The sequence below is a fragment of the Leptonychotes weddellii genome, chromosome 10 (genome assembly GCF_054177405.1).
Source record: "Leptonychotes weddellii isolate Sample4059 chromosome 10, ASM5417740v2, whole genome shotgun sequence".
Classification (NCBI taxonomy): Eukaryota; Metazoa; Chordata; class Mammalia; order Carnivora; family Phocidae; genus Leptonychotes; species Leptonychotes weddellii.
Genome location: NC_138378.1, coordinates 55701255 through 55720072, shown reverse-complemented (window position 1 = coordinate 55720072; position 18818 = coordinate 55701255). Strand labels below are relative to the sequence as shown.

The 18818-nt window shown below is 47.6% G+C and overlaps 1 long non-coding RNA gene across 1 annotated transcript; it reads left to right on the top strand.

The window, feature by feature from the left end:
• Positions 1–6659: 6659 nt before the first annotated feature.
• LOC115942084 (uncharacterized) lies at positions 6660–11379 on the top strand. Its single transcript, XR_004076737.2, has 3 exons — positions 6660–6916; positions 8659–9546; positions 10035–11379. It is a non-coding gene; the product is annotated as an uncharacterized LOC115942084 (long non-coding RNA).
• Positions 11380–18818: the final 7439 nt, after the last annotated feature.

The window sequence follows — 18818 nt, the reverse complement described above, 5'->3', positions numbered from 1 at the left end:
AACAGAATAAAGGACCAAAACTTAATGATCATCTCAATAGACAGAGAAAAAGCATTTGACAAAATTCAACACCTCTTTATGATTAAAAACACCCAAGAAATCAGGAATAGAAGGGAACATCCTCAATCTGATAAAAAGCATCTACAAATCCCCACATCTAACATACTTAATGGTAAGAGACTTGACTGCAACCCTATATTAAGAACAAGACAAGGAGGGCGCCTGGGTGGCTCAGTTGGTTAAGCGACTGCCTTCGGCTCAGGTCATGATCCTGGAGTCCCGGGATCGAGTCCCGCATCGGGCTCCCTGCTTGGCAGGGAGCCTGCTTCTCCCTCTGACCCTGCCCCCTGTCATGTGCTCTCTGTCTCTCTCATTCTCTCTGTCTCAAATAAATAAATAAAATCTTTAAAAAAAAAAAAAAAAAAAAGAACAAGACAAGGATATCTATTCATCACTTATATATAACATTTTACTAAACATTCTAGCCAGGGAAATTAGGCAAGAAAAGAAAATTAAAGGCATCAAGATTGGAAAGGAAGCAGATGACATGATTTATATAGAGAACACCCTAAATAACCCATGAAAAAAACTACTAGCTCTAATAAATGAATTAGCAAAGTTTCAGGATACATGAAAAATATACAAAAATCAATTGTATTTCTGTACAGTAACAATGAGTAAACTGAAAACTCAATTAAGGAAAAAAATTCCATTTACAATAACATCAAAGAAATAAAATACTTAGAAATAAATTTGACAAGGGGCGCCTGGGTGGCTCAGTCATTAAGCGTCTGCCTTCGGCTCAGGTCATGATCCCAGGGTCCTGGGATCGAGCCCCGCATCGGGCTCCCTGCTCCGCGGGAAGCCTGCTTCTCCCTCTCCCACTCCCCTTGCTTGTGTTCCCTCTCTCACTTTGTCTCTCTCTGTCAAATAAATAAAATCTTTAAAAAAAAAAAAAAGAAACAAATTTGACAAAAGAAGTGCAAAATTTATACTCCAAAAACCACAAAATATCGTTGAAGGAAATTAAAGAAGGCTTAAATAAATGGAAAGGCATCCCATGCTCATGGATTGAAAGACATAATATTATTAAGGTGGCAACATTCCCAAACTGATCTACAGATTCAACATAATCCCTATCAAAATTCCAGCTGTTTTCTTTGCTGAAATTGACAAGCCAATCCTAAAATTTATATGAGAATGCAAGGGATCCATATAAGCCAAAATCAACTTGAAAATGAGGAACAAAGTTGGAAGATTTATACTGCCAGATATAAAACTTACTACAAAGGTAATCAGGACAGTGTGGTACGGGCCTATGGATGGACATATGGATCAATGGACCAGAATTGAGAGTCCAGAAATAAACTCTCAACTTTATGGTCACATAATTTTTGACAAGGCTGCCAAGATAATTAAATTGGGGAAAGAATTGTTTTAAAACAGTGTTGGGACCACTGGATATCCACATGTATAAGAATGATGTTGAACCCCTACCTCATACCACATACAAAATTTACTCAAAATGGCATCAAATTTAAAAACTTTTGTGTTTCAAAGAATACAGTAAGAACGTGAAAAGACAACCCACAGAATGGGAGAAATTTTTTACAAATCATGTATCTGATAAGGGATTCGTATCTAGGATATACGAAGGACTCTTACAATTCAATAATGAAAAGACAACCCAATTTAAAAACAGGCAAAAGATCGTAATAGGCATTTCTCCAATGAAGATATTCAGATGATTATAAGCACATGAAAAGCTGCTCAACCTCATTAGCCATCAGGAAATGCAAATAAAAACCACAATGAGATACCATTTCACACCGGATAAAGCTATCTAGGATATCTATAATAAAAAAACACAGATAATTACAAGTGTTCGCAAGGATATGAAGAAATCAAATCCTCATACACTGCTGGTGGAAATTTAAAATAGTATGGCTGCTTTGGAAAACATTCTGGCAGTTCCTCAAGTGGTTAAACATATACCATATGACCCAACAATTCCACTCCTACGTGTCTACATGAGAAGTGAAAGTACGTGTCCACACAGAAACTTCTACATAAATGTTCATAGCAGCATTGTTCATAATAGTCAAAAAGTAGAAAGAAGCCCCAATGTCCGTCAACTGATAAATCAATAAATAAAATGTGCTGTATTTGTAAAATGGAGTATTATTCAGCAATAAAAAGAAATGAAATACTAACACATGCTACAAAGTGGATTGAACTTGAAAAAATCATGCTAAGTGAGAAGGACCACATATTATATGATTCCATTTATATGAAATGTCCAGAATAGGCAAATTGATAGAGCCAGAAAGTAGATAAGTGGTTGCCTAGGGCTGGGGGGGCAGAGGGAAGGAGAGTTTGGGAGGTGATGGATAAGAGGCATATGGATCTTTTGGAGGGGTAATGAAATAGGCTAAAATTGATTATGGCAACGTATGCATAGCTCTGAATATACTAAAAGCCATTGAATTATACACTTCAAAATGTATAGTGAACAGTATAGCACGTGGATTATATCTGGATAAAGCTGTTTAAAATGGTGTGTAGGGAAATCAGGGACCGGTTTTGGATCCAAAGTGCATGTGTATGTTGTGGGGAGGGTGGCCTAGCATTGGTACAATAGGAGACAAGGGTGGAGAGGTGGAGGGGTCCCAGCTCAGAGACAGGGGACGTGCACTACCTGCCAATTAAGAAAAAAGTAGGACACTGGCAGCAAAAAGATTTGTCTTAGATGCTATCCTTGGCCAATAGCCAATGGCAGGTAGTGGCTACCCACTGTGCTGCACTGGGTCTGAGAAGGAGTCAGGTTTCCAGGGCAAGGTACCCTGCTTGGCTACCAATGTATGTCTGTGCACTAACGACAACTAATATTTTTTGAATAGAACCTTGGTACTAAGCACGGTCCTAAGTACCTGATGTGCTGCATCCCATTTAACTCTCTTCAGTAACTGAAGGTAGGTACCGTCGCTGTCTCTGGTTTATAAAGGAGAAAGATTCAGCCACACTGGCTGAAGGTCACATGGCTGGGTCATGGCAGAGCCAAGAGTCAGGGCCTAGAGGGTTGACACCAAAGTCGTCTGGCGACTCTGAGCCAGAGTGACTTTCCCAAGAGCATGGGAACCTATCCTTTAAATCTGCCAGCTGGCAGAGGCCATCCTTCCTGGACACGATTAAAGATGTGTTTGGAAAGACTCAGCTGCTTTAAAATCTTTCCCGAGGTCTGGAATCCCCGTGGATTTCGCTCCTTGCGGCCTGTTAGCTGTTCAGGGTCCCCTGAAAGGAGTCACAGCTCCTCAGTGGACATCTGGGGACTTAGAGTCAGTGGCTGGCTGCAGGGCCTGGGGAAGAGAATGCCAGGGAAAATCTCTTGGGGGATATGGGGTAGAGACAGCAAGTCATGTGGCACACAGAAAACCCATCCACGCCCCACCCACCCAACCCCCCCCAGTCACAACCTGTAGCAGCTGGGGACTTTGCCCGAGCCCTTCCATGTGAGGAGTTTCCAAGGATGCTTTGTACTTGCATGTGACCTTCGGGACTAGGCTGACGTCTCAGGAGGCTACAACTGGCCATGAGTGCTGTGGCCTGGGTGTGGGTGTGCTTGGCTTTCCTGCATGACCTGAATGTGGAGTGCCTTGTGTTTCAAGGGCAACGGACACTTTGTGATTTCAAAGGCAAAAGAAACGCACTGCCCTGAGCGCGCTCAGATAGGATGTCACCTGAGACTGGGATAAATGAGTAATCCATGAGACCTGGCACCCCACGGAGTTGCCTGCCCAGCCTTCCTGAGGTTCTTCTGGGGACACGCAGGTACCTGGCAGGACCCCCGGCAGGATCCCCAGTTGCTGTTTGCTTGGCAGTCACCTTTAGGAGAGATCTCGGCCCCTCTCTCCTTCAGAACAGAATTAGGCTGAGGGACTCTGAGCCCTCCCCCTCCCCCAGATCCTTGACCAGCTGTCCTCCTGTGCAGGGGGTGGGTGGGGAGGTGTCGTGGACGAGCAGAGGCAGAGCTAGTGATGTTAGTGGAAGGGGGAGGCCAGAAGGTGTTGGTTGGCTGTGAGAACGTAAATGCAGGGAGAGATGGGACAAAATGCCAACGTGGCATTTGTGGAAGCTGGCGAGCACAGGTAAGGGATGTGAGTGGCTGCACACCCCAGGTCGTCCCAGCTTGTTCTAGCCTTCTCACATTTCCCTACCCTCTTCTCCAAGTTTGCTTTCGGTGTTGCCTGGGTTTACGTATCAGCTCTGCCACTTACCACTTGTGGGTCCTTGGGTAGTTTATCCTCTGAATCTTGGTTTCCTGGCCTATAAATTAGGTAGAATGGCACCATAGCCTCACTCAGGGGTGTTGTAAAGGTAAAACGAGGTGATGTATAAAGTACCTAGTGCAGTAAGGGCATGTAAGTGCTCATTATTTACTTGTGAGAGAGAGACAGAGAGCGCAAGAGAGAGTGAGCATGGGGGTGGGTGGGGGAAGGATAGAGGGAGAGGGAGAAGCAGGCTCCTCGCTGAACAGGGAGCCTGCTCGATCCCAGGACCCTGGGATCATGATCTGAACTGAAGGCAGGTGCTTAACCGACTGAGCCACCCAGGTGCCCCCTCAGTACAGATATTTTTAAAAGTTATTTTTAATGGGGCACCTGGGTGGCTCAGTCACTTGAGCATCTAACTCTTGGTTTCAGCTCAGGTCATGATTTCAGGCTCATGAGATTGAACCCTGTGTCAGGCTCTGTGCTCAGCAGGGAGTCTGCTTGAGATTCTCTCTCTTCTCTGTACCCCCCCAAATAAATAAATAAATCTTTTTTTAATAAGTTATTTTTAACATAGCACAAAATTTACCATCTGAACCATTTTTAAGTGCACAATTTAGTGGCATTAAGCACATTTGTAATGCTGTGCAACCATACCTACTATCCATTTCTGGAAGTTTTTCATCATCCCAAACAGAAACTCTGTACCCATTAAGCAATAACTCCCCATTCTCCCCTTACTTCAGCCCCTAGCAACCTTTAATCTATTCCCCATGTCTATGAATTTGTCTATTCTAGATATTTCAGGTAGGTGCAATCATATACTACTTGTCTTTTTGTGACTGGCTGATTTCACTTAGTGTGATGTCCTCGAGGTTCATCCATGTTGTAGCACTCCACTCGTCTTTAGGACTGAATATCGTTTCATTGTACAGATGCACATTTTGTTTATCCCTTTATCCGCTGATGGACATGTGGGTTTTCACCTTTTGACTACTGTGCCTGTCATAGATATCACAGCCACTGTATGTGAAGGAGAACTTGAATGTGCGGATCGAGCACAGACCCTGGAGCATACTGCCTGAAGCCCATCCTTTTGCTTACCACCCTGGGATGGTCTTACCCTCTTTGTGCCTCAATTTTCTCATCTGTGAAATGGGGATCCGGGGCCCTCCCGCTCAGGGCTTGTGTGAGGAGGAAATGAGTCCGCACGTGCAAAACGGCTCAGATGGTCTCTGGTACCTGGTTGACGTGCAGGAAGGTTAGCTGCCCTCACCATGCTGGGAATGGCCTTTCCCAAGGTACCACCCCCGAGACTCATCTTGACAGACTGGAGTTTTCTCCAGGAACTGGTGGCTCAAGGTGGAGAGTTGGAAGATGGAAAAGTGCTAGAAGTGACAGAGACATTGGAGGTTACCTCCTTTGACAGGGATAGAGCCAGAGCCAGGTGCCCGCTCCCCACGTCTAGAGCTCGGCCTTGGCTCTAATTCTGATCACACCTGCTCCCCTCTCCCAGCCAGGCACCCCTCTGGAGATGCCTCCCCTCTCCGGAGGTCACACCAAATGGGGGACTGCTTCACCCAGCAGGATTCTGCTCCGGTTTAGGGGGCCTAGGGCCCCGCCTTCCCTTTGAGCTCAGCTTGGACACAAGACCAGCTGCTTGCTGCACTGTGAACACCTGCCTTTTCTCTTACCCACTGCTCCCTGGCTGGTAGGCTCCCAGTCAGGCAGCAGGGATGGGGGAGGGCGTGTCAGAAAGCTTTACCTGAGAGGGTCTTTTCTGGCAGGGGCAGGGAGTAGGCAGGAAGGAACCGAGGACTGGCCAGCCCAGGGGTGGCGGGACTTCGGTTGTTTTAGGATTAGGTACCAGCACTGGGCAAGCACATCTGTTGTTCAGCTGCTTGTGTTCCCTTTGTTCGTTTCGTTGATTTTCTGTGAGGTTATTTTTAGAGAATTCCAGCCTGTCTGAGCTCTGCTAAAGGGGGGCAGATGGGGGTGCAGCCCACACCTAGACAGGAGAGCAAGGCAACCGAGGTGACTTGGTGGCAGTGAGAACAAACACCTTGGGGGAGGGAAAGGGACCGGCTGCCAAAGTGTCCCTCCCACCCCCCCCCACCCCCGCCCAGGGACTCTTTCTGGAGCTCTCTGATGAAAGAAAGTTTTGTTTGTTTGCTTATTCAAAGGTGAGGTCCCATCCCTTACCCCGTCTTCAGGAATTCATCTCACATAGGGGAGCTGCACCGGCCTGGGTGTGGCGGGGGTCCATTTGGGAAGGCGTGATTGGGAGGGAAGGACCCGTGAGAGGTATTGTCATAGGAAAGCCATGGGGGACAGGGGAGGGCACGGTGGGAGGGGGCACTGTGTGAGGAAAGGACTGGGGGGGAGGTGCAAATGTTGTAAATCCAGGACCTGTGACTCTGGTATAAATCCTGGCTTTTTCCTTCTGTATAATTTTCTCCTCTTTTATCCTTCCCGGGGTGCTGGTCATCACCACGGGAAAGACGCTTTCTTCAGGGACCTGGAAACGCTGGTGGCATAGACTGGACAACTGGGACCTAGACCCTTCCTCACCTGCCAAGCCTCACTCAAGACAGATCCTGGGAGGCAGGCGCGGGGCTTGAGCCGAGGGGAGGTGGGACGGCGTCCAGGTGGGTGTGCGTGGGCAGGAGGCTCTGCTATGATAGGTCGTGGCTCACCCGTGCAGGCCAGGCTGCTGCGAAAACAAACCCCCAGTGATGGGGCGCAGGGAGGAAGGGCAGGATCCTGTCCCTGATCCAGCCACTGAAAGCGAGAAGCTGATAATGGCAAGGAGGCCTGAAATGCACCGCACGGTAATCAAGCCATCTGGCATGAGCCCGCTGGGAAAGGAGGCAGCATCCGGCCTGCCAGGCCCCACTGTGCAAAGGTGGGGTGCAGTCGGTCAGCGTCAGGAGCGCGCTGCCAACCACCCTCTGGAGCCGGAGGCTGGGAGGGGCTTTCAATCTCCAGGCCATCGGCTGCCGGAGGGAAGAAGGAAAAGAACGGCCAAGGCCATCTCTTCCCGGCCCCGGGTCTGTGCCAGGCTCAACTTACGCTGGGACGAAGCCTTTGGAAGCGACATCCTGGACCTTTTATTAGCTCAGATGGTGGTTTTAAGAGCCTTGTGGGCTCCTAAACACTCATGGCACCAATAGCCAGCCCTTACCCTGCCCTTACCCAGTGCCAGGCACTGATCTGAGACGTTTTGTCTACATCACATCATCGAGTCCTCATAGGAACTCTGCAAGAGAGGACTTATCTCCATTTTACAGAGGGGAGGCCTGGAAAGGGGGAGAGCTAGAACTCGACGCAACAGTTTGGCCCCTGAGCCCTGCCCTTCACTGCTGGGCGGCACTTCCCTATTGCTCCATAGCACAAGCTGGAGCGGGGACCTGGCCTGAACTGTCCACCAGGAAACCAAGCATCCTAGAGATGTGGCCTGTGGGTGACGAGCTGGGGCAGGTGATAACATACCATCAGGATTGACCGTCCCCTAACTTAAAGCAGGCAGGGGGCTCATCCAACCTCACACCCTCCCAAGATAAGTGCAGTCAGATCTGGAGAGGTTGCTTGGGGTCACGAAGCTAGAAAATGATGACACGGGGATAGGATCTGAAGTCTTCTCACAGTCCTAGCAGTGAAGGGCTCTAGGAGAATAAGACTACGTCCCTGCCCCTGGCACCCCTACTCCATCTGCCTAAGCCCCCACAGGGGACTGCAGGGGTGTTGGGTGTCAGGTGGCAGTTATCTGCTGGAGCTTTCCTGAGGGGCAGGGGCCATGTTGACCTGATCACTAGTTCCTGCCCACCTGGGCGGCCCCCTCTATCCGCTAAAGAGGATTGAGGAGAACTGGAGACACTTCAGTTTCCTGCCTTTCTGGCTCTCCTCCCCCTTGCCTGAGGGCTGATCGGTGTCCCTGGAGGCTCTTTGACCTGCGGGCCTTGCGCAGAGCTCAGCTTGGGTTGCATTGGGATCAAGCCCCCAGCCAGGTCCCAGAGAGGAGCCTCGAGGCTAGGACTGAGCTATCTCCGGATGTCCAGGAGCTTTGCCAGGTAATCATTGCAGGTAATGGCAAAGGCTCTGAACAAAGTGTCCAAACTGGTTTAGCTCCCTTTTGGTATTTCTCTTATTTTGTGGATTTATTTCATTCACCTGCTAAGGACCTGCCCTGCCTTAATCTCTATTCCCTGAGGAATGAAAGACCAGATACAGCTTTTTGTTTGTTTTAAGGGCTGTACTCCTCTCCGTTGGTTTGGGCTCTGCTGGTCTTTCTCCAGGACCCCCAGCCTCCAGCCCCAGGGGGGGCAGACTGGGGATCTAGGGATGCTTGGATCAAAGTCCAAAGTACATTCAGTGTTCGTTCTAAATCTAGGGTTCCAGCAATATTATTTAGCACCTACTGGCATTCGACCAACAGAAGACATAAGAAAAGAATTGCCCTTCAGTTCTTAATCAAACAACATCGATCAAGCAATTACTGTATAGAAGGTGCCAGGCAAGAAGCATTCTTGTTTCCTGTCCTGAAGGACAGGTAAGACATACATATAGGATGTGAAGTTCAGGATCAGTAAGAGAAACATAGTGCAGAACAAGGATGCAGCGCTGGATTCATCGCCAAATGAAGGACACAGGAAGTGTTCATATGGAAGTGTTGCATGGAGTAGCTAATGTAGCAAGACTTACTCCTAACCAAAGATACCAGCAAAAGACATAAAAGACATTGCCAACATGAATGGCACTCTGAAGAATCAGGTCAGGAGTTCAGAGGAGAGACTTGGCTAGAATTGTTGGGGATGGGTTTTGGAAGACGTGTGTGTGGTGGGCATTTGCTGGGCTTTGAGTTTCTCCCTTATTTTGGAGACTACCCTGATCTCTTTCTGGGAAGAACCCCTCTCCACTTCATCAATCCAAGAACTGTCAGTTGGGTTACAGGTGGGAGCGTCACACTTCTCCCTCTGTCACCCAACCATAACATTGGTCCAGGGATGGCCCTGTGACCCAAAGACAGCCAAGGAACACATGGAACATCTGCTGGGGCTGTTAGGAGAGAGGAACGTTCTCTTTCTCACTGAGCTTGAACCTGGAGTTCACTTGGCGATGCAAATGTCTTGCCATCAGAAGTGTTGAGTCTGCCTGACAGCAACACCAACATAGAGGACGCGAGACTGAGAGATGACATCAGGTGCTAGTGACTTCTTGCAAGACCCTGAATCAAGCCATGCCTGAAGACAGACCTCCCCCTGGACTTTTCAGCTGTATGGTCAGTATATCTCCTGTCTTCTTATATGCACTTGGGTTGGTTTTCTTGAAACAGAAAGCATTTTTTTACAGTGTGGGCATTGAACTGGAGTTGGGTGGATGGAGGTGAAGAGGGCTATCCCAGTAGATGGTGCCATAGCACCAAGGGTGTGTGGATGAGGGTAAGGGCTTGCTGTCCATGGAGCTCTGTGGAAACCGACCGAGAGAGAGAGAGAGAGGGTCTTGGTGGACCATGTGCAAAATACCCTGCAAGAGAACCTGTGTTTCCATGCTTCTGGCTGCATTTACCTCTTTAGACAAATCCAGTGGGACTGCTGGGGAGTGGCGTGTAACTGAAGGACAAAGGCAGAGAGAGAAGGAGCTCTAAAAATAATGAAATAACAACAAACGTTTACTGAACACTTACTACGTGCTAGGCACTGTGCTAACCTGTTTTCTCACTTAACCCTTTCCCCAGCCATGAGGTCTTATTTTTTCTCCATTTTACAGATGAGGAAATTGAGGCACAAAGAATTTGCCAAAGTGACCCAGTTAATAAGGGTCAGAGGTGGAATTTTAATCTGAAAGCTCAAGGAGACTAGATCCTGCATTCTCGACCTGGCCTCTTCTGCATGTGGCCTCTTCTGCCTGATGTGGCCTCTGCCTTGGGGAAGGAAAAGAGGCGGCTGTTGCTGAAAAGGGACACAGGAGAGCACAGGACTCAAGTTGTTTTTCCCGGAGCTGGCCCCGATTTGATGATCTGTTCCTTATTGCTCCGCTTTTGTTTTTCGTTTTTTTTTTTTTTTGCTTTTTAAGTTTGCTGTTGGACAAATGCTGACACTCTGGCTCCCCTGCCCTCAATTAGCAACAGTCCTTGGGGCCAGCAGACGACTCCGGGCAACTGCTCCCGCTCAGGCCTGACACCCTCCTGGGCTGGCTGACGACACGCAGAGGGGAGCGAGGCCGTCTGGACAGGCCTCCCCTGGCCCCGGCTGGCTCCCCGCTCCTCTCTGTCTCTTTCCGGCTCTGTATCTCCTTCCCTTGGATTGCCTCAGGAGAAGGAAAGAAGAAATATTTTTTAAAAAGAAGTTGAATGAAACCAAACACTTGTATTTCCAACTATTGACATTGGATTTGTGCTTCTCCAGCCCAGCCATTTGGGACAAGTCTTTAACCGCCTCTCTTCGCCCGACGGTCTAATGCAAACAGACCATAAAAAAATAAACCTTCCCCCCAAATATTATCTTAGGCCTCATTTTATCATGCTTCCTTGAGCTGTCTCTGTAAAAGGGAAGAGAAAAGAATGGGGGTTTTAGTTTGTGCAGGCATAGAGAGGGCCCCGTCGCTGGTTCTCCCAATGCTGTCTGTCTACTTTCCAGAATGCATGCTGTCCATCTCATCTCCAGGCAGGCCTCGCTCAAGCCCTTCCCATTACTTAGCTGGTTTTCGTTCATTCACCTGTAAAATGGGCTACTAACACCTGTCTTCAAGGTTTCTCTAAGACAGAAATGGCAACACCAGTATGTTTGAGACGCAGGAACCAGAGCGGGTATTCTGCAAGAGGGGGTGCTGGCCTCTGAGCTAGCCAGAGAGAAAATGCCCCCTACCCAAATGTAGTCTCATTCCGCTTAAAACAAACAAACAAACACAAGAAGCAAAAACACTCTTGCTGGCCCGAACAAACATAATCACAAACTGGGTTTGGGCTTAGGGCTCCCTGTTTTAAACCCCACAGGGATGGTGACCTAATATTTGAGACAGGTGGCTGAAGATCCAGATGCCTCTAGGATGGGTGATGCCCACAGTTTATCTTCTAAGGGGAGAGAAAATGAGAACCTGCCCTCCTTGAAGGTGGGTTCTGATGGGGTGGGTGATGGGGGGAAAAACTGAGGGATCACAGGGCCTGGGGTGAACTCTAGTGGCTGAAGGCATAGTGAGAGAGGGGTAGGCTGATGAAGGCCATCTTTATGACCGTTTTGCCAATTTCAGACCTTGGCAACTTACCTGGATGTGCCAGAGCTTTGGGCATTGGGGGAAAATAAGGGATTTACCCAGATTTTCCTGTTTGAATGCACCACAGGTAACCAGATCATAGAAGGAGGGAAGTTCTGAATCGGAATTTCACCAATTCTGAAACCCCAGATAAATATGGAACTGAGCAACAATGACTGTTTATAACACAAAAAATCATGTTGTAGATGATTATGTACCTTTTGGTGAACAAACACACCACTGCCCATGAAGTTGTCTTACCAAAATTAATCAAACCCACCCAAATTTGATCAACCTATAGATCCAACCAGAGATTTAGAGGAACCACAGAGTCAGGGGAACGAGGAGATGCAAGCAGTAAAACCCACACTGTGGGAAACTCGACGGATGACTCCCCTTTTTTTTACCTTCAAATTTTACCTTTTTTGGAAACTATACACATGTATTATTTCCTTTTTTTAAGATTATTTATTTATTTATTTATTTGACAGAGAGAGAGACAGTGAGAGAGGGAACACAAATGAGGAGTGGGAGAGGGAGAAGCAGGCTTCCCGCCGAGCAGGGAGCCCGATGTGGGGCTCGATCCCAGGACCCTGGGATCATGACCTGAGCCGAAGGCAGACGCTTAACGACTGAGCCACCCAGGCACCCCTCACACGTATTATTTTCATATTTAAAGACTGTAGTACTGAAGCAGAGACACAGAGATATTATGATATGCATTTAGAAATTAAATATAACAATATCAACACAACACTGTGTAAAAACTCATAGGTACACTTGAAATAAGCCCGAGGTCTGGGCATTCATGGCCATCCAACTTCCCCCTGGAATCCGGTGAACCTTTCTGGGAGGTTGTCCACGGGGTACATGATGGGATTGGTTTTCATTACAGGAGGTCCATTTAAAAGCTGCCAGTCCAATGCCTCACCAACTCTCCTGTAAATATTTCAAGAAGAATTTTTGCAAAGGCCGCCTCCAGATGGCACGAAGCTAAACCTGGATGCATCCGCTGGGTGAGGCAGCATAAATCAGCCGGGACGAAATCTCTCCGTGTTGGTGAAGATATCTACCACATCGTGAGTATCACAGAGACTGTAGACACCAAATTCTGCAGCAAATAAATTCACAAGTGGAAAGGGGTGGATGGGGAATCTAAATATTCAGAGACTTAAAAATATTTGAAAAGTGAAACCAAACCTCAACGTTGAGGGATGCGTGAGGGGGTGATAATGCCGCAAAGAGAGGAAGGAGGCATCATAAAACAGGGCTGGACAGCAGTTGACAGAGGGCAGGGTGGGGTCTGTGGCGGATGGAGCACAGATGGGAGCTTCTAACTGGGTTCTGTCCCTTGATTTGGGTAGAGGTTATAAGTATGTTCACCTTTTGATTCTTTATTAAACTATACACCTATTTTCTGTATTTGTGCTAATTGTTTTTTTAGCCATATATAGATGGTATGTTTGTTTTCACTACCTGCCCTGATTCTTTCTCTACCTCTGCATTTGGAGCCCTTCTGACAATTAGCTGCCAATTTCTGGGTTCTGAATTCTGCCCAGTTCCCTATCCATCTTTTCCTAGACTCTCTCCTAATTATATATCATATCAATCAGAACAGGCTGTTCTGTTGCAGAAACAAACCTTGAGATCTCCATAGCTTAAAACAAAGGTTTGCTTATTGCTTATGCTACGTGTCTATGACATCTTAGCAGAGGCCTCTGCTCAGCTTAGTTGCTCAGGGACCCCGGCTAACAGAGTAGCGACCTTCTCAGATACTTTCAGAGGCTGCGTCAGTACTGACTGGCAAGCAAATGCTTTAGCATGGAAGTGATACATGTAACTTCTGCACTCAGTTCATTGGCCAGAAGTAATCACATGCCACTATCCAACCACAAGGTGGGTGAAGCACAGTACCATAAATGTGCTCAGAAATATTTGGTAAACAACATTCATAAAACAGTCCCTGTGTTGCATCGTTCTGATACACGCAAGTTTCAGTTACTGTGATTTAATTAGATAATATCAACCCCCAACAGAGTGGTTCCAACTTCCATTGCCATGGTTTATGACTGTAATTGCGTAAAGTACAAATTTCACTGCCTGCTTTTCAGACCACAGATTACGAACAGTGAAGTGACCCATCGCATCGCTCCTTTCGAAGTCTGTCCGTGACTGGTCACCATGCTCCTGGCAGTCAGTTCATACACAGGCAGCGAAGTGTGTGGTTGTGTTGCCTCCTTGCCTGCCCATGATAAACCCACATGACATTTTACAAAAATGGAGAATCTCTAGAGGATTAGCTAACAAAAACAGAAGTACAGCAAAGAAACAAAAAGTGAAAACACTGGCAGCGAAATTGGATGTGGATAGATTTGAAAATGGCAACAGCAAAGCAAAGATTGGAGGAGACATAGGGCTGTGAGAAGCTATGGTGCTAACCTTACTGGAAAAGTCCAGTGAGTATAAAAAACCAGGTGAAGTCACTTCATTATCTTTCAATTTTCATTACAGTAGCAACATGAAGCCACTCATGGTTGAAATGGAATATTTTCTTCTACTTTCAGTTGAAGAGCATAATATTTCAAAATCCTAATTAGTCTGGCTAACATTCAGACCAGAGGATTGAGGTCAGTTGCCACAACAAGAAAGTCAATCACGAGAAGACTGAAGAAGAACCATTTATTGCCGAAAAGGCTGGTTTCATCATTTCAGATTTTAGTGTGAGTTGGTTGATGTTAAGCTACTTGCACACCCAGGAATTTGCACCCAGATCTGGAGAAAATGACGATGTCCCAGAGGAAGTGATGTCAGCAAAAACCCTTCACCTCAAAGAAATGCTCATAGATATTTCATGGCATTGCAAGAGTGAAGGATAAACCGTTGCAAGCTGATCCAAACTCCGTAAGAAGCATGACCACACACCAAGACATGGAAAAGGTGCCAGCTGCACATCACAAGTTAGGGGATGAGGGGAAGAAGGCAAGCGCTGTTCAAACTACCTTTCTAAAAGAAACTTATAGAATGGGGCGCCTGGGTGGCTCAGTCGGTTAAGCGACTGCCTTCAGCTCAGGTCATGATCCTGGAGTCCCGGGATCGAGTCCCGCATCGGGCTCCCTGCTCGGCAGGGAGTCTGCTTCTCCCTCTGACCCTCCTCCCTCTCATGCTCTCTGTCTCTCATTCTCTCTCGCAAATAAATAAATAAAATCTTTAAAAAAAAAAAAAAAAAAGAAACTTATAGAAAGAGAAAACATTTTAATCCTCAGTGTTTCTAATGTTTTACATTAGAGGATAACATGTAAATATTAATTTTGCTCATTTTTCATTTCCCAATGCATTTATAACCAGCAGTCAGAGAGTTTTTAATGTTTTGACAAAAAATATTTAAAGGTCACAGAACAATTGTTTGCCCATTGATTAACAAGGTGGCTTTGTAGGGTTGCGATGTACATGGTCACTTTTATGATCTTGTGCTATCGTGTAAAGCAAACAAACCTGGTTTGTGCAGAGTTAGGGTACAATTCCTCCGCATCTGTTTGTGTCAACTCAATTGCATGGAGTATGAGGAAACTTCTGGAAAAGAACTTGAAACACTAGGATTAGCTAGGTTGAGGATTTCCTGTTATATTTTGGAGGTTGTTATTCAACTCCGACCTGAGGAGGGCCTTGAGGGCCTGTGTGTGATCTTGAGTGGGAAGAGTTTGTGGACAATATGAGATGAACCACACCCATTTAGCTTCCATGCCATTCTGCTCAGCTAAAAAAAATGTGTACTAGACAAAGGGAATGTGTTTCTTTACTCACTTCATGGGAGGACAGATGTATCAAGCTACAGCCAAAGGAGAGACTCAAACCCTGGTCAGGGATGAGGCCTCCTTGGGCCATCTGGGCCTTGTGACAATCGTGGAATGCTCAGAGGCTGTCTGAAGCCCAAAAGCAGCGGTTCCAGGGGGATCCACTGCTGCCAGGGAGGGGGGAGGGGACTGTCAGTCCTGGGTGTGACCAGCAGCCTCAGAAGAGGGTTGAGAGCAGTTGCTGAGCAGTAGTTAGGTCTGCTGAGAGCATGTGGGCTCCAGAGTCACTCAGATACTCTGAGGAGGAAGCAGGGGAGGATGAAGGAGGGGCTGAGGTTCCAAAGTTACACTTGAGAGGCGCTCCAAGCTAGGGGAATGAAGGCAATGTTAATATGACCACATTTTTCCACACTGGCAGTGAGGCCGGGGACATGAGATTTGTTTACAGATGAGGTGACCATATAATTTATTGTTCCACTGGAAATATTTTTAAGGTCAAGGGGATTGCTATTAATAATTAAACCTTCGGGGTGCCTGGGTGGCTCAGATGGTTAAGCGTCTGCCTTCAGCTCAGGGCATGATCTCCAGGTCCTGGGATCGAGCCCCACATCGGGCTCCCAGCTCAGCGGAGAGTCTTGCTTCTCCCTCTCCCTCTGCCTCTCCCCCTGCTCGTGCTCTCTCTCTCTGTATCTCTCTGTCTCAAATGAATAAAATTTTAAAAACCTATAAAAAATAATTAAACCTTTTACTAATGAAAGGCACAAATAGGTTGTCCCAGACAAACCGCACCATACTCTCACATTTTAGTTACAAGTGGAAACCAGGTAAATTGTAAGTCAGAGGTCATATCAAAATTCATGAAAAGAAATGAATGTGCCCTCAGGCGTTGCAGGCTGGGCTTCCTGGAAGCATTCTCGGAGGTGGAGATTAGCGTGCAGGACGCTTATTAGGGAGTGCTCTCGGGACCCACACCTGTGGAAGTGGATAGGAAGGAGAAAAGCAGGCTCGGGCAGAGAGAAAAGGGAGACTGCAGAGCAGTCTCATTAAGGGCCTTAGCTGGCCCTGGGGGGAGCTCCAGGGATGACCTTCAAAGTTATTGGAAATTGAGGCGACGGGTGTGGGCCTCCTTTCTGCACAGTGACGGGTCATTGCATGTGGCTGTCCCCGAGGCCCTTCTCCAGCTGAGGGCCGATTTCTGGGCAGGGCCTCCGGCTGGCAGCACTCCCAATGGTCCTACAGAGGGGTGCGGGTGGCACAGCCCAGCATCTGCGACCCTGAAGAAGAGGATGGTTTGAGTAAAACTATTATAAAGATATATACTTCAAGCTGAATCGTTAGTCAAGTCCTGCCAAGGAAAGATCCTGTTGCACCTGCTTTGAAGGAGTTGAGGCTCAATCTAATCAGCATCCCAATTGCTTAACTGCAAACACGATTCCCAAAGAGGGGAACTCATTCTCTCAAATTAATAAAATAGTGCCAATCTTCTTGGTACTGCTTAGAAAACTTTGTTTCCGAAGGTAAATTTCTACCCGACTGTGTGTGGTAATGTTGGTATGTGAGATCCTTACATAGGGCTTACTAGGTTTCAGGCACAGTGTGATGGCGCTGTTGAAATATTAACCATTGATTCTTCTAACAAACCTGCGAAGTAGACACTACAGACAAGGGAACAGAGACCCCGAGGTTAGGTAATCAGACGCACGGGGCGGTGCCAGGATTGGACCCACATGTCTCCACAGGCTGGGCTCCGCTGGTTCTCGAAAACACGGTTTAATTTCATAGATACTAGGTTACCGCAAAGAAGTTTAACAGGCATCTACCGAGCTCCTATTAGTTGGCAATGTCTAATCTTTGAAGGAAAAAAAAAATCTCTGTGGTGATGCAAAGAAGTAATAATAATCACACCACTATTAATATCTACCATGTGCTGGGCGCTGTGCTAACAGCTTTCATGCACCCACATCCTGTACCATGTAGGATACTTGGTGCCCGCCCACGAGAAGGTTCTGATGAACCAGGAAGCAGGACAGGAAATAGCTCCATAACCATATGGAAGACATGAATGACTCAGGGCCCCGGTGTGCAGGACAGGCTGTCGCTGGGTGCAGTGGTCAGAGAGGGACAGGCTGGGTGCAAATCTAGGGGACTTAAACCCTAGAGAGTTGACAGGGTGCCCCCTCCAGGTAATTCAAAAAAATAATACCATAAACAACAAAATCAGAGTAAAGAAATGCGAGAAAGTTCCTATTTTTCCCATTGTGATGATTTCGGTACTTTTAAAAGAAACTTTCCCGTCAACTTCTTCCCAAACAATGCTTTCAGTTGCCCAGTGCTTTGCTGCTGCTAGATTTGGTGTGGTCTGCTGTTTGGGTGATCCAGTTCTAAAGAAAGAAGAGCTTCTGGGGGCCTGTCGAGCCAGCAAGCTTCATGGTTCTTGAAGGATGGATAGCAGCGGGGAAGGATGGGCCCGGAGGGAAGGGGAGTGAAGACCCCCAGAGCGCTGGCCTCGGGGGGCACAGGGCGGGTGCAGGGGAGTGGCTAGGTGGAGCAGAGAGGCTGCGGCCAGGTTCAACCTCGAACACCTAGTCAAGGGCTTTGTAATAGAGCCCATACACAATGGGACTCATGGGAGGTTGATGCAATTGAGGTCTTGTCATTGTCTCTCCTCCCCTAAATCTGAATGCCTGGACAGCCAAGCTACTCAAAGCCCTCTTGAGCAGAAGCCCCAGGGGTGGGTGGCTGGGATCTCTGATCACCGTGAGGGGAGCTTGTCTATGCTGTGCCCTGACCCTCTGCGGTCGCTGTAAGCACCCAGGGCCTTCTTCATTGTGCAGCGGCCCTTCCAAAGGGATCTTACTGGCTCAAGATTCTGGGCGGCCGCCCGGAGCCGGGGGCCGACAGTAAGGGACTCTCGCCTCCCTCTGTCCCACTACCCAGTAGTTCTCCGCTTCTGCAAAGAGCAGCCCATCGGGTATACATGCTCTAGCCCTCTCGGTTTCATCTTTCCCTCCTTCTGCCAACTGTTAAAATCCTTGATTCTACAAACACATCACAAACAAATCCAGTCTTGCAACTGCTCTGACCTGAAGCCTGCCTCGAGGCAGAAGAATGGCAAGAATGCGCTGGAAGCGGTGTTCCTGCGGCGTGTTTGAAGAAGAGGCCCAGGGCTCGGCGGTAGCATCAGATCGTGGAGGCAGCCTCGGGTTTTTAAAGACCCAAGACAGCCATGCCATGTCACCAGCTCTGCTTGTCCCAGTAACAGTGGGATCCGAATCACGGTGGGAGAGAAGGTCCCTCACGCTTTTTCAGTCCGCTGAGTCGCTTCAGCTGCTGTCGTTACGTGGCTGCCTGATGAAGAATTTCCAGATTATTGCCGGTCGCTTCCTTTCTCTGAATTAAAATTCAAACGTTGTTTTTCCACCTTCATTTCATGCATTCAGGTCAAAGCCTCTGGCTCTTCTCTGTGGTCGAGTGAAATATCCAGCCTGGCTGAATTCAGGATGGAAATGTT